The sequence below is a fragment of the Triticum urartu genome, chromosome 7A (genome assembly GCF_056163025.1).
Source record: "Triticum urartu cultivar PI428250 chromosome 7A, HENAU_Tu73, whole genome shotgun sequence".
Taxonomy (NCBI): Eukaryota; Viridiplantae; Streptophyta; class Magnoliopsida; order Poales; family Poaceae; genus Triticum; species Triticum urartu.
The window spans coordinates 512,803,490-512,809,489 of record NC_141879.1 but is presented as its reverse complement, the minus strand read 5'-3'; positions in this window follow the sequence as shown (position 1 = coordinate 512,809,489).

The following is a 6,000-nucleotide window of genomic DNA, read 5'->3' as shown; positions in this document are numbered from 1 at the left end:
TGAAGACGCATATTCAATTCAACCTAAAGGGGTAGAGGCAGTAATATATTTACATGAGGGCTCCCCCTCCCAAAATGCCCTTACAACCTCTCGGGCCGCGCCCGAGCTTCTACATGCAGGGCAAACAGGTGAGAAGCACGGAATCAATCGGACAGGTCGCTCGCCACACCCCCAGGATCGCCCTTGGACGCGTCACTGGCATCGTTGCCATCATCATTGGCATTACCATCACCTCCCTCGGCGCCGCCATCACCATCATTGACCACGACGCCTTCGTCCGCCTTAACTACCACCCCATCGTCGTCAGAAGTGAAGGCCCTGACCAGCGCATCCACGTTGTCTTCAACCCATCGCGCCAGGTCGCCCCGGATGGCTTCAGGTACGGGAGCAATGGCGGCGTCAAAATCGAAGTTGGGATCGGTGTTCTGGAGATGGCTGAAGACGCGGGAGAACGCGCGCCCAAGCAGGCTGCGACTCCTCTCTTCAACAAGATGGCGAGTCCTCTCAGAACGGTTCTACAGGCGCGTCACCACATCGGCGAAGAAGCGGAGGTGGCTGGCATAGTCGTTCGCATGGGGATGAGGAGCATTCTCATCGCAGATATGGCCCAGGGAAGTGTTGGCCCTATTCCCGAGGTCCTCGAGCATGGGGGCGTGCACGTGCTCCAACGTCCGCTGCTGAAGCACTTCGTCCTTGTTCTGCCGCACGACGGACTCGGCGTCGGCGACCCGCTGCCGAAGAGAGAGCAGTTCGGCGCGGGTGGAAGCCAGCTCAGCCTGCACCAAGGTCAGGGCGGTTGCGGCGGCCTCCTCACGCCGCTCCACCTCGATCAACCTGGACTTGAGGGCAGCAGTCCTACCAGCGGCCCCGGCTTCCACGAGCTTCAGCTTTAGGTCGTGCCTGCTCTCGAGATCTGCCCGAGCCTCGCCCACCCGGCAGTCGACCTCCTCCTGGGCCCTGGCCTCGCACGCGCCGACGTCGTCCTCCACCTGAGAAACCTGGCGCTCCCTCGTCTCAAGTTGTTCGAGTTCAAGGCTGCGCTCCACGGCTTCCAGCACCAGCGCCTCCTCGCACTTCCAGATCTCTTCCTCCCTGGCGGGCGTCCCCCTCAACGACGCAAGGGAAGCCCTGCGCGCCTCCACCTGCTGATCCAAGACGGCGCTCCAGGCTTGGAGCTCCCACGTGCACTTCTCCACGACCTTGCGACGGTGGTCAGCTTCCCGAGCCTCTTCCAGAGCTTGGGAGCAGGCCTAACGGGAGGCTGCGAGGGAAGCATCGGCCTTCGCATTATCGAGCTCGCGCTGGTGGCGCCCGAGGTTGATGGCCACCTTCAGCTTATGCCGCTCCTCCACCAGCCGAAGACCCTCGACCACGAGGCGCGTGTCCACATCCACGAGCTCTTCACCAAGCCGGTTCATCGCGCCCATCGCCTCCTGGAAGAGCTCGTGGCGAACGACGCTCCTTTCTTGCGCCGACCAGAGCATGCTGCTGACTTCATCCTCCGCTGCAGGAGCTGGGGATGGGGCCTGAAGTGGCTCGCCCCCTCTCAGCAGGGGGCTGGAGGCTAGCATCCACCCATTAGTGGGGCGGGCCTCACGAGGGGCCTGAACGAGTGAAGGCCCGCTGCTTGAAGAAGACCCCAGGATCGAAGCCAACCAGCCACCGTCCATGACCAGGGGAGGAACCCTTGGCATGGTTGTTGTGCTCCGATCAAGGCCGCGAAGAAAAGACGGCGAAGGCGCAAGCTCAAGACACCTTGATGACGGGCCGACACCCATGGTTAACCCCACACCGTGGGCAGCGCACGAGCCTGCAGGGCTCGAGTTTGGCGGGGGAAACGGGGCAAGAGGGAGGTGCTTCTCAGGAGATTTCGCAGCCTTGGTAGAAGGGGTCCTGAGGAGACAATCGTCAGGAAGGAAAGCAACACGTAGAAGATCACATAGATGAGGTACTTACTCATCAACGGCGATGTACTTCCTCCGTTTTAACGGCCCAAAGGTGCCGCTGCCGCATCTCGGGGACCCCTTGCTCTTGCGGAGTTCTTTGAAGTCCACACAAAGCCGGCCGAAGTGCTGGACATGGCGGCCGACACGAGGCGCAGCTGGAGAAGTGCTCGGAGGGGTAGCCTCATAAGCCCCAAGCTCAGGGGAGCTATCCGGCTCTGCCTCACAGTGACTTGCCGAGGCCACAGGAGCCCCAGCCTCGGGAGACGCAGGCTGGATCACCCCTTCAACCGCCGCCCCAAGGCAAGAGTCACGAGTCCCCGAGGTCGACGCCTCGGGAGCCCTGAGCGGCATCAGCATCTCGGCACCTTCACTATCGACCCCGAGCGGTGCTCGCCCCCTGCATCCACACTTGGGGCGAGCTCAACGCCAGCATCAAGGAGAGGGACCATGACGATGGGGTTCTCACGGGGCCCCTCGAGACCAACTAGGCGCATCCCCCACTCATCGAAGGAGGGCATCTACTCCACGAATGTCATCTTGTTCAAGTAGCGGTACAAAAGGAAACTCCCCCTCGGCAAGTCGTATGGCAACGGGACGCCCGTCAGGACCTCAAGCACCGTTTGCCGTGCCTCAAGGGGGAGCCCAGACTCCTGAAGTCTCATGTAGTCCTGGCTGCTGAGGAAGGCCCACATCGGCCGGGGGTGGCGCTGAAGCGGAGCGATTCGGCGCCGGAAGAACTCCTTCACCACCATAGGCGCAGTCATGCCAAGGTCTTTGAGCCACCTCAACCTGAGCCAGACGGGGGCAAGGCGCAGATCGGCGAGCCTCTGGTGGCACCAACCGGAGTTAGGAATGGCGGGCCCTGGCGGAGAGGAGAGCAGGGGGCTGAGCACTCCGCATCAACAAACACCCACCGTGTCCAAAACTCGCTCGTGGATGGTGGAAGTTCGAAGTCGATCCCGTCGCCGGCCGTCACCGCCATGGCCTGAAAGCTCAGGCATCCGGAGCTCTGCCGAGGATCAATCAAGTGCAACGAGAAGAAGTGGCGAAGAAGAGCCATGGAAGGAGCAATGCCTACCATGGCCTCGCAAACAAAGGCGAAGATGGCAAGAAGGGCCACGGATTGAGGATCAAGGTGCAGCATATGGATCTGATAATGCGCAAGCACATCGTTGAAGAAGGCGGAGAAAGGAGGGACCAAGCTGGCCCAAAGGGCGTTGATGAAGAAGGGGACCTCAGTGGCCGCCTGGTCAATGCGAGCGCGAGATGCAGGCCAAGACACCATCTTTCCCCACTCATTGAAGCTAGAGGAGAGCATGGGACGCACCTTTCCCATACCCTCACCATTGAGCACCAGCGATCGGCCAACTGCGGGCTTGGCGGCTGAGGGCGCACTAGCCGAAGACAGAGGCTTCTTCCCCTTATCCGCTTGCATCGGCGCCATGGCGATGGGGCGAGCAGAGCTAAGGTCAAATTGGAAAGAGGAGCAGAGTCTAGGGGGAAGCAGAGGAATTGGAGGAGAATGGCGCAAGCGATGGAAGAATAGCCGTGTAGACCGCAGTGGCCGTCTAGCCAGGAGGGTATGAAGGCAGCGTGGGGAAGCGGAGGCGCCCACATCCAATCAACCGCCATGTGCCGACCAAGGCCGCAGGCTATTGGGCCCCGCGGTGCCCCACACTTGGCCTTTGGCTTCGCCTCGAAGCCAAGACCGAGGGCGCCTTGGGCCTGGGGGCTACTGTCGGCGTTCTGGGAACGGGGTTCCCCAGACTTGCCTGCCTGCGGCCCATGGTGTGGCTTTGCTAGTAGGCCTGTACGACCCATCTTCATCAACAAGGCATTCAAGACCTTCGCGAGGGGCCAAGCCTCACAAGGCGGACGACGCACGACCTCCTCAGGAGCGGCCTCGCCAGGGGGGCTCTCGAGGGCAGAGAGATCAAGGCAAGGCAAACCTCACGAGGTTCTCGTGTGGTGAGCCTTGACGATCGAGACCAGGCGGGCGCCAGCGCGCGTAGCATCCTTGTTTCCTCTTTGGTGCTAAGGGGGCAAGCGTAGGCGAGGAGTACCTAGGCATCAAGCAAAGGTTACCATATTGGTGCAACGAGACCAAGACCAGCAGGGCTGCAAGACGGAGGTCACCATGGAGCCCAAGGCGGCATCACCACCAGAGCCTTTTGCAGGTGAAGACCACTTTTGTCATGATAAGCTGTAGTAGATGTCCCCTTTCAAAATGGACGTTGTTGGCTCCCTTCCCGCTCAATATTTGGGGAGAGGACCAGGGCCTCTATAAATAGGACTAGCCACCACCATAGCTAGGGGGTTAGATAGAGAGAGACCAGAACAACCACAAGTTTATCAAGTACAAGAACACCTCTCCTCAGGAGGGTATTCTTCCCCTTGTACTGTTCATCCTCAGCCCAAGAGGCAATCCACCACCACCACCACACTGGAGTAGGGTATTACACCACAACGGTGGCCCGAACCAGTATAAATCTTGCGTCCCTTGTGTTGCGAGTTCCTCGGGTTAGTACGTAAGATCTTACCTGAGTTAGGAAGTGGATCGGTAGGGGGGAAATCTTCGCGCGCACCCCAGTGTTCGAACCTTAAGGGTTTTGCCGGAACCCGTGATCCGACGGTTCTGTGTTACCCTAGGTTATTAGTGTTACATGATGAATATCATCCAACACAATTATCATTGCCCATCCATTGCCTACGAGCTTTTCACATATTGATCTTTGCTAAGTTACTTTCTTGGCTACTGCCGTTACAATCACTACAAAACTACTACTGTTACTTTTGACGATGTTACTGTTACTTCCATACACTACTACAGGTTGTTGCTAATGTGACACTACGATCAGAGACCCTTTGACGAAACTGTGTGTGATGCATTAATCACAAAGGGTGGTGTAAAAACCGTCAAAAAAGGTGCAAAACATTTGCAATGACGGATGCATCAAACACGGTTCAAATTTTAGTTGCGTGTGCGATGCAGGGCATACGGTTCAGTTCAATTAACTATTTGCGATGTGGCAAAACAAAAGAAATGGGCAGCCAGATGAAGGCATGTGCCATATACAGCTTACGGTTCACTCGGATGAACTGTTTGTGATCGGGCAACACAACAGAAACGGTAAGCCAGATCAAGGTGTGTGCGATATACGGCATATAGTTCACTCGGATGAACTGTTTTCGATTAGGCAACGCAACAGAAATGGTTCAACCAGATCAAGGTGTGTGCAATGGAGGGCATACAGTTCATTTCGATAAACTGTTCATGTTGACCTAAGAGAACATAAACATTTCACATAAACAAGATGTGTGTAATACGCGGCAAACATACAATTACATAGGTGTCTAGTGCACACTTGACATTTCCACACACCAAAGTAAACTATTACATGCATAATTAACTAGGATAAACGATCATCTGATCATCATCTACTTCTTGTGCTAGCTCGATGTTCCTTCTATTCTAAGTTTCCATTAATTGATGGCATTTTATGAACACACCATCGTTTCCCGCCATTTCCTCACCGGTTTCCTGCCACCAAGCGATATTGCGCATACACCTAGGCGGCCCACGATGCACGGAGGCAACAAGCATAGCTTTTAGCACATCCACCTTTTCCAAGCATGCCAACCCACCAAAGCGCCGCCTCTGCCATCAACCTCGTCGACATGGAATAGGAGCAGCAGCCACGGCCCATCGAGGCCGAGGTGCTCCGCGGCAACGTGATGGACGATGCCTTGATGCGCGTCATCACCAGGGTTGAGCAGACCCTTGGTGCATGACGCTTTAGCGCCGCGGATCAAGATAGGCATGTCAATGCGAAGAGGTTGCAGCTCGCCGCACAACATGATCGATGGCGCGCTGCAGAGCAAGCTAGGCGCGTCCGCGCCAATAGGCTATGGCTCGCCGCACGGCAAGACCGTTGGAGCACCGCAGAGCGAGAGGCGCGGTGCGCCGCACAGCAACAGTGGATCCATCGATGCTTGCCTGCTGTGGACAGGGCGTCGCAGCTAGGTACACGTCCCGTCAGTACCCCCATTCCTT